Here is a 10,778-nt window from a genome sequence, read left to right on the forward strand (position 1 = left end):
CAAATAAGTTATTCATTTGGCATCATTCGAATGGATAGAAATCAAGTTTTAATGAAAATTATCATATTCTGCCAAAACGTGCTTTTCAGCCCCTGAAAAGCACATTTTGGCCATAAAAACTGAATATGTCCCCTGCAACCAAATGAACTGTCAGAGACACAAATCTACAATGGACATAGTGTAAAATGGTCCAATTCAAGTAAATTATTCATTTGGCATCATTCGAAGTGATAGAAATTAAGTTTTAATGAAAATTATCATACTCTGCCAAAACATGCTTTTCAGCCTCTGAAAAGCACATTTTGGCCATAAAAACTGAAAATGTCCCCTGCAACCAAACGAACTGTCGGAGACACAAATCTACAATGGACATAGTGTAAAATGGTCCAATTCAAGTAAATTATTCATTTGGCATCATTCGAAGTGATAGAAATTAAGTTTTAATGAAAATCATCATACTCGGCCAAAACATGCTTTTCAGCCCCTGAAAAGCACATTTTGGCCATAAAAACTGAAAATGTCCCCTGCAACCAAACGAACTGTCGGAGACACAAATCTACAATGGACATAGTGTAAAATGGTCCAATTCAAGTAAGTTATTCATTTGGCATCATTCGAAGTGATAGAAATCAAGTTTTAATGAAAATTATCACACTCGGCCAAAACATACTTTTCAGCCCCTGAAAAGCACATTTTGGCCATAAAAACTTAATATGTCCCCTGCAACCAAACGAACTGTCAGAGACACAAATCTACAATGGACATAGTGTAAAATGGTCCAATTCAAGTAAGTTATTCATTTGGCATCATTCGAAGTGATAGAAATTAAGTTTTAATGAAAATTATCATACTCGGCCAAAACATGCTTTTCAGCCTCTGAAAAGCACATTTTGGCCATAAAAACTGAATATGTCCCCTGCAACCAAACGAACTGTCAGAGACACAAATCTACAATGGACATAGTGTAAAATGGTCCAATTCAAGTAAGTTATTCATTTGGCATCATTCGAATGGATAGAAATCAAGTTTTAATGAAAATTATCATATTCTGCCAAAACGTGCTTTTCAGCCCCTGAAAAGCACATTTTGGCCATAAAAACTGAATATGTCCCCTGCAACCAAATGAACTGTCAGAGACACAAATCTACAATGGACATAGTGTAAAATGGTCCAATTCAAGTAAATTATTCATTTGGCATCATTCGAAGTGATAGAAATCAAGTTTTAATGAAAATTATCAAACTCGGCCAAAATGTGCTTTTCAGGGGCTGAAAAGCACATTTCGGCCATAAAAACTGAAAATGTCCCCTCCAACCAAACGAACTGTCGGAGACACAAATCTACAATGGACATAGTGTAAAATGGTCCAATTCAAGTAAGTTATTCATTTGGCATCATTCGAATGGATAGAAATCAAGTTTTAATGAAAATTATCAAACTCGGCCAAAACATGCTTTTCAGCCCCTGAAAAGCACATTTTGGCCATAAAAACTGAATATGTCCACTGCAACCAAACGAACTGTCAGAGACACAAATCTACAATGGACATAGTGTAAAATGGTCCAATTCAAGTAAGTTATTCATTTGGCATCATTCGAAGTGATAGAAATTAAGTTTTAATGAAAATTATCATACTCTGCCAAAACATAAGTTTCAGCCTCTGAAAAGCACATTTTGGCCATAAAAACTGAAAATGTCCCCTGCAACCAAACGAACTGTCGGAGACACAAATCTACAATGGACATAGTGTAAAATGGTCCAATTCAAGTAAGTTATTCATTTGGCATCATTCGAAGTGATAGAAATTAAGTTTTAATGAAAATCATCATACTCGGCCAAAACATGCTTTTCAGCCCCTGAAAAGCACATTTTGGCCATAAAAACTGAAAATGTCCCCTGCAACCAAACGAACTGACGGAGACACAAATCTACAATTGACATAGTGTAAAATGGTCTAATTCAAGTAAGTTATTCATTTGGCATCATTCGAAGTGATAGAAATCAAGTTTTAATGAAAATTATCATACTCGGCCAAAACATGCTTTTCAGCCTCTGAAAAGCACATTTTGGCCATAAAAACTGAAAATGTCCCCTGCAACCAAACGAACTGTCGGAGACACAAATCTACAATGGACATAGTGTAAAATGGTCCAATTCAAGTAAGTTATTCATTTGGCATCATTCGAAGTGATAGAAATTAAGTTTTAATGAAAATCATCATACTCGGCCAAAACATGCTTTTCAGCCCCTGAAAAGCACATTTTGGCCATAAAAACTGAATATGTCCCCTGCAACCAAACGAACTGTCAGAGACACAAATCTACAATGGACATAGTGTAAAATGGTCCAATTCAAGTAAGATATTCATTTGGCATCATTCGAATGGATAGAAATCAAGTTTTAATGAAAATTATCATATTCTGCCAAAACGTGATTTTCAGCCCCTGAAAAGCACATTTTGGCCATAAAAACTGAATATGTCCCCTGCAACCAAATGAACTGTCAGAGACACAAATCTACAATGGACATAGTGTAAAATGGTCCAATTCAAGTAAATTATTCATTTGGCATCATTCGAAGTGATAGAAATCAAGTTTTAATGAAAATTATCAAACTCGGCCAAAATGTGCTTCAGGGGCTGAAAAGCACATTTTGGCCATAAAAACTGAATATGTCCCCTGCAACCAAACGAACTGTCGGAGACACAAATCTACAATTGACATAGTGTAAAATGGTCCAATTCAAGTAAGTTATTCATTTGGCATCATTCGAAGTGATAGAAATCAAGTTTTAATGAAAATTATCATACTCGGCCAAAACATGCTTTTCAGCCCCTGAAAAGCACATTTTGGCTATAAAAACTGAATATGTCCCCTGCATCCAAACAAACTGTCAGAGACACAAATCTACAATGGACATAGTGTAAAATGGTCCAATTCAATTAAGTTATTCATTTGGCATCATTCGAAGTGATAGAAATTAAGTTTTAATGAAAATTATCATACTCTGCCAAAACATGCTTTTCAGCCTCTGAAAAGCACATTTTGGCCATAAAAACTGAAAATGTCCCCTGCAACCAAACGAACTGTCGGAGACACAAATCTACAATGGACATAGTGTAAAATGGTCCAATTCAAGTAAGTTATGCATTTGGCATCATTCGAAGTGATAGAAATTAAGTTTTAATGAAAATCATCATACTCGGCCAAAACATGCTTTTCAGCCCCTGAAAAGCACATTTTGGCCATAAAAACTGAATATGTCCCCTGCAACCAAACGAACTGTCAGAGACACAAATCTACAATGGACATAGTGTAAAATGGTCCAATTCAAGTAAGATATTCATTTGGCATCATTCGAATGGATAGAAATCAAGTTTTAATGAAAATTATCATATTCTGCCAAAACGTGCTTTTCAGCCCCTGAAAAGCACATTTTGGCCATAAAAACTGAATATGTCCCCTGCAACCAAATGAACTGTCAGAGACACAAATCTACAATGGACATAGTGTAAAATGGTCCAATTCAAGTAAGTTATTCATTTGGCATCATTCGAATAGATAGAAATCAAGTTTTAATGAAAATTATCATACTCGGCCAAAACATGCTTTTCAGCCTCTGAAAAGCACATTTTGGCCTTAAAAACTGAAAATGTCCCCTGCAACCAAACGAACTGTCGGAGACACAAATCTACAATGGACATAGTGTAAAATGGTCCAATTCAAGTAAGTTATTCATTTGGCATCATTCGAAGTGATAGAAATTAAGTTTTAATGAAAATTATCATACTCGGCCAAAACATGCTTTTCAGCCTCTGAAAAGCACATTTTGGCCATAAAAACTGAATATGTCCCCTGCAACCAAACGAACTGTCAGAGACACAAATCTACAATGGACATAGTGTAAAATGGTCCAATTCAAGTAAGTTATTCATTTGGCATCATTCGAAGTGATAGAAATTAAGTTTTAATGAAAATTATCATACTCGGCCAAAACATGCTTTTCAGCCTCTGAAAAGCACATTTTGGCCATAAAAACTGAATATGTCCCCTGCAACCAAACGAACTGTCAGAGACACAAATCTACAATGGACATAGTGTAAAATGGTCCAATTCAAATAAGTTATTCATTTGGCATCATTCGAATGGATAGAAATCAAGTTTTAATGAAAATTATCATATTCTGCCAAAACGTGCTTTTCAGCCCCTGAAAAGCACATTTTGGCCATAAAAACTGAATATGTCCCCTGCAACCAAATGAACTGTCAGAGACACAAATCTACAATGGACATAGTGTAAAATGGTCCAATTCAAGTAAATTATTCATTTGGCATCATTCGAAGTGATAGAAATTAAGTTTTAATGAAAATTATCATACTCTGCCAAAACATGCTTTTCAGCCTCTGAAAAGCACATTTTGGCCATAAAAACTGAAAATGTCCCCTGCAACCAAACGAACTGTCGGAGACACAAATCTACAATGGACATAGTGTAAAATGGTCCAATTCAAGTAAATTATTCATTTGGCATCATTCGAAGTGATAGAAATTAAGTTTTAATGAAAATCATCATACTCGGCCAAAACATGCTTTTCAGCCCCTGAAAAGCACATTTTGGCCATAAAAACTGAATATGTCCCCTGCAACCAAACGAACTGTCAGAGACACAAATCTACAATGGACATAGTGTAAAATGGTCCAATTCAAGTAAGATATTCATTTGGCATCATTCGAATGGATAGAAATCAAGTTTTAATGAAAATTATCATATTCTGCCAAAACGTGCTTTTCAGCCCCTAAAAGCACATTTTGGCCATAAAAACTGAATATGTCCCCTGCAACCAAATGAACTGTCAGAGACACAAATCTACAATGGACATAGTGTAAAATGGTCCAATTCAAGTAAGTTATTCATTTGGCATCATTCGAATGGATAGAAATCAAGTTTTAATGAAAATTATCAAACTCGGCCAAAACATGCTTTTCAGCCCCTGAAAAGCACATTTTGGCCATAAAAACTGAATATGTCCACTGCAACCAAACGAACTGTCAGAGACACAAATCTACAATGGACATAGTGTAAAATGGTCCAATTCAAGTAAGTTATTCATTTGGCATCATTCGAAGTGATAGAAATTAAGTTTTAATGAAAATTATCATACTCTGCCAAAACATAAGTTTCAGCCTCTGAAAAGCACATTTTGGCCATAAAAACTGAAAATGTCCCCTGCAACCAAACGAACTGTCGGAGACACAAATCTACAATGGACATAGTGTAAAATGGTCCAATTCAAGTAAGTTATTCATTTGGCATCATTCGAAGTGATAGAAATTAAGTTTTAATGAAAATCATCATACTCGGCCAAAACATGCTTTTCAGCCCCTGAAAAGCACATTTTGGCCATAAAAACTGAAAATGTCCCCTGCAACCAAACGAACTGTCGGAGACACAAATCTACAATTGACATAGTGTAAAATGGTCTAATTCAAGTAAGTTATTCATTTGGCATCATTCGAAGTGATAGAAATCAAGTTTTAATGAAAATTATCATACTCGGCCAAAACATGCTTTTCAGCCTCTGAAAAGCACATTTTGGCCATAAAAACTGAAAATGTCCCCTGCAACCAAACGAACTGTCGGAGACACAAATCTACAATGGACATAGTGTAAAATGGTCCAATTCAAGTAAGTTATTCATTTGGCATCATTCGAAGTGATAGAAATTAAGTTTTAATGAAAATCATCATACTCGGCCAAAACATGCTTTTCAGCCCCTGAAAAGCACATTTTGGCCATAAAAACTGAATATGTCCCCTGCAACCAAACGAACTGTCAGAGACACAAATCTACAATGGACATAGTGTAAAATGGTCCAATTCAAGTAAGATATTCATTTGGCATCATTCGAATGGATAGAAATCAAGTTTTAATGAAAATTATCATATTCTGCCAAAACGTGATTTTCAGCCCCTGAAAAGCACATTTTGGCCATAAAAACTGAATATGTCCCCTGCAACCAAATGAACTGTCAGAGACACAAATCTACAATGGACATAGTGTAAAATGGTCCAATTCAAGTAAATTATTCATTTGGCATCATTCGAAGTGATAGAAATCAAGTTTTAATGAAAATTATCAAACTCGGCCAAAATGTGCTTCAGGGGCTGAAAAGCACATTTTGGCCATAAAAACTGAAAATGTCCCCTGCAACCAAACAAACTGTCGGAGACACAAATCTACATTGGACATAGTGTAAAATGGTCCAATTCAAGTAAGTTATTCATTTGGCATCATTCGAATGGATAGAAATTAAGTTTTAATGAAAATTATCATACTCGGCCAAAACATGCTTTTCAGCCTCTGAAAAGCACATTTTGGCCATAAAAACTGAATATGTCCCCTGCAACCAAACGAACTGTCAGAGACACAAATCTACAATGGACATAGTGTAAAATGGTCCAATTCAAGTAAGTTATTCATTTGGCATCATTCGAATGGATAGAAATCAAGTTTTAATGAAAATTATCATACTCGGCCAAAACATGCTTTTCAGCCCCTGAAAAGCACATTTTGGCCATAAAAACTGAATATGTCCCCTGCAACCAAACGAACTGTCGGAGACACAAATCTACAATGGACATAGTGTAAAATGGTCCAATTCAAGTAAGTTATTCATTTGGCATCATTCGAATGGATAGAAATCAAGTTTTAATGAAAATTATCATACTCTGCCAAAACATGCTTTTCAGCCCCTGAAAAGCACATTTTGGCCATAAAAACTGAAAATGTCCCCTGCAACCAAACGAACTGTCGGAGACACAAATCTACAATTGACATAGTGTAAAATGGTCCAATTCAAGTAAGTTATTCATTTGGCATCATTCGAAGTGATAGAAATCAAGTTTTAATGAAAATTATCATACTCGGCCAAAACATGCTTTTCAGCCCCTGAAAAGCACATTTTGGCTATAAAAACTGAATATGTCCCCTGCATCCAAACAAACTGTCAGAGACACAAATCTACAATGGACATAGTGTAAAATGGTCCAATTCAATTAAGTTATTCATTTGGCATCATTCGAAGTGATAGAAATTAAGTTTTAATGAAAATTATCATACTCTGCCAAAACATGCTTTTCAGCCTCTGAAAAGCACATTTTGGCCATAAAAACTGAAAATGTCCCCTGCAACCAAACGAACTGTCGGAGACACAAATCTACAATGGACATAGTGTAAAATGGTCCAATTCAAGTAAGTTATGCATTTGGCATCATTCGAAGTGATAGAAATTAAGTTTTAATGAAAATCATCATACTCGGCCAAAACATGCTTTTCAGCCCCTGAAAAGCACATTTTGGCCATAAAAACTGAATATGTCCCCTGCAACCAAACGAACTGTCAGAGACACAAATCTACAATGGACATAGTGTAAAATGGTCCAATTCAAGTAAGATATTCATTTGGCATCATTCGAATGGATAGAAATCAAGTTTTAATGAAAATTATCATATTCTGCCAAAACGTGCTTTTCAGCCCCTGAAAAGCACATTTTGGCCATAAAAACTGAATATGTCCCCTGCAACCAAATGAACTGTCAGAGACACAAATCTACAATGGACATAGTGTAAAATGGTCCAATTCAAGTAAGTTATTCATTTGGCATCATTCGAATAGATAGAAATCAAGTTTTAATGAAAATTATCATACTCGGCCAAAACATGCTTTTCAGCCTCTGAAAAGCACATTTTGGCCTTAAAAACTGAAAATGTCCCCTGCAACCAAACGAACTGTCGGAGACACAAATCTACAATGGACATAGTGTAAAATGGTCCAATTCAAGTAAGTTATTCATTTGGCATCATTCGAAGTGATAGAAATCAAGTTTTAATGAAAATTATCATACTCGGCCAAAACATACTTTTCAGCCCCTGAAAAGCACATTTTGGCCATAAAAACTTAATATGTCCCCTGCAACCAAACGAACTGTCAGAGACACAAATCTACAATGGACATAGTGTAAAATGGTCCAATTCAAGTAAGTTATTCATTTGGCATCATTCGAAGTGATAGAAATTAAGTTTTAATGAAAATTATCATACTCGGCCAAAACATGCTTTTCAGCCTCTGAAAAGCACATTTTGGCCATAAAAACTGAATATGTCCCCTGCAACCAAACGAACTGTCAGAGACACAAATCTACAATGGACATAGTGTAAAATGGTCCAATTCAAGTAAGTTATTCATTTGGCATCATTCGAATGGATAGAAATCAAGTTTTAATGAAAATTATCATATTCTGCCAAAACGTGCTTTTCAGCCCCTGAAAAGCACATTTTGGCCATAAAAACTGAATATGTCCCCTGCAACCAAATGAACTGTCAGAGACACAAATCTACAATGGACATAGTGTAAAATGGTCCAATTCAAGTAAATTATTCATTTGGCATCATTCGAAGTGATAGAAATTAAGTTTTAATGAAAATTATCATACTCTGCCAAAACATGCTTTTCAGCCTCTGAAAAGCACATTTTGGCCATAAAAACTGAAAATGTCCCCTGCAACCAAACGAACTGTCGGAGACACAAATCTACAATGGACATAGTGTAAAATGGTCCAATTCAAGTAAGTTATTCATTTGGCATCATTCGAAGTGATAGAAATTAAGTTTTAATGAAAATCATCATACTCGGCCAAAACATGCTTTTCAGCCCCTGAAAAGCACATTTTGGCCATAAAAACTGAATATGTCCCCTGCAACCAAACGAACTGTCAGAGACACAAATCTACAATGGACATAGTGTAAAATGGTCCAATTCAAGTAAGATATTCATTTGGCATCATTCGAATGGATAGAAATCAAGTTTTAATGAAAATTATCATATTCTGCCAAAACGTGCTTTTCAGCCCCTGAAAAGCACATTTTGGCCATAAAAACTGAATATGTCCCCTGCAACCAAATGAACTGTCAGAGACACAAATCTACAATGGACATAGTGTAAAATGGTCCAATTCAAGTAAGTTATTCATTTGGCATCATTCGAATAGATAGAAATCAAGTTTTAATGAAAATTATCATACTCGGCCAAAACATGCTTTTCAGCCTCTGAAAAGCACATTTTGGCCTTAAAAACTGAAAATGTCCCCTGCAACCAAACGAACTGTCGGAGACACAAATCTACAATGGACATAGTGTAAAATGGTCCAATTCAAGTAAGTTATTCATTTGGCATCATTCGAAGTGATAGAAATCAAGTTTTAATGAAAATTATCACACTCGGCCAAAACATACTTTTCAGCCCCTGAAAAGCACATTTTGGCCATAAAAACTTAATATGTCCCCTGCAACCAAACGAACTGTCAGAGACACAAATCTACAATGGACATAGTGTAAAATGGTCCAATTCAAGTAAGTTATTCATTTGGCATCATTCGAAGTGATAGAAATTAAGTTTTAATGAAAATTATCATACTCGGCCAAAACATGCTTTTCAGCCTCTGAAAAGCACATTTTGGCCATAAAAACTGAATATGTCCCCTGCAACCAAACGAACTGTCAGAGACACAAATCTACAATGGACATAGTGTAAAATGGTCCAATTCAAGTAAGTTATTCATTTGGCATCATTCGAATGGATAGAAATCAAGTTTTAATGAAAATTATCATATTCTGCCAAAACGTGCTTTTCAGCCCCTGAAAAGCACATTTTGGCCATAAAAACTGAATATGTCCCCTGCAACCAAATGAACTGTCAGAGACACAAATCTACAATGGACATAGTGTAAAATGGTCCAATTCAAGTAAATTATTCATTTGGCATCATTCGAAGTGATAGAAATCAAGTTTTAATGAAAATTATCAAACTCGGCCAAAATGTGCTTTTCAGGGGCTGAAAAGCACATTTTGGCCATAAAAACTGAAAATGTGCCCTGCAACCAAACAAACTGTCGGAGACACAAATCTACATTGGACATAGTGTAAAATGGTCCAATTCAAGTAAGTTATTCATTTGGCATCATTCGAAGTGATAGAAATTAAGTTTTAATGAAAATTATCATACTCGGCCAAAACATGCTTTTCAGCCTCTGAAAAGCACATTTTGGCCATAAAAACTGAATATGTCCCCTGCAACCAAACGAACTGTCAGAGACACAAATCTACAATAGACATAGTGTAAAATGGTCCAATTCAAGTAAGTTATTCATTTGGCATCATTCGAATGGATAGAAATCAAGTTTTAATGAAAATTATCATACTCGGCCAAAACATGCTTTTCAGCCCCTGAAAAGCACATTTTGGCCATAAAAACTGAATATGTCCCCTGCAACCAAACGAACTGTCGGAGACACAAATCTACAATGGACATAGTGTAAAATGGTCCAATTCAAGTAAGTTATTCATTTGGCATCATTCGAAGTGATAGAAATTAAGTTTTAATGAAAATTATCATACTCGGCCAAAACATGCTTTTCAGCCTCTGAAAAGCACATTTTGGCCATAAAAACTGAATATGTCCCCTGCAACCAAACGAACTGTCAGAGACACAAATCTACAATGGACATAGTGTAAAATGGTCCAATTCAAGTAAGTTATTCATTTGGCATCATTCGAATGGATAGAAATCAAGTTTTAATGAAAATTATCATACTCGGCCAAAACATGCTTTTCAGCCCCTGAAAAGCACATTTTGGCCATAAAAACTGAATATGTCCCCTGCAACCAAACGAACTGTCGGAGACACAAATCTACAATGGACATAGTGTAAAATGGTCCAATTCAA

Source organism: Stigmatopora argus, unplaced genomic scaffold (genome assembly GCF_051989625.1).
Source record: "Stigmatopora argus isolate UIUO_Sarg unplaced genomic scaffold, RoL_Sarg_1.0 HiC_scaffold_26, whole genome shotgun sequence".
NCBI lineage: Eukaryota > Metazoa > Chordata > Actinopteri > Syngnathiformes > Syngnathidae > Stigmatopora > Stigmatopora argus.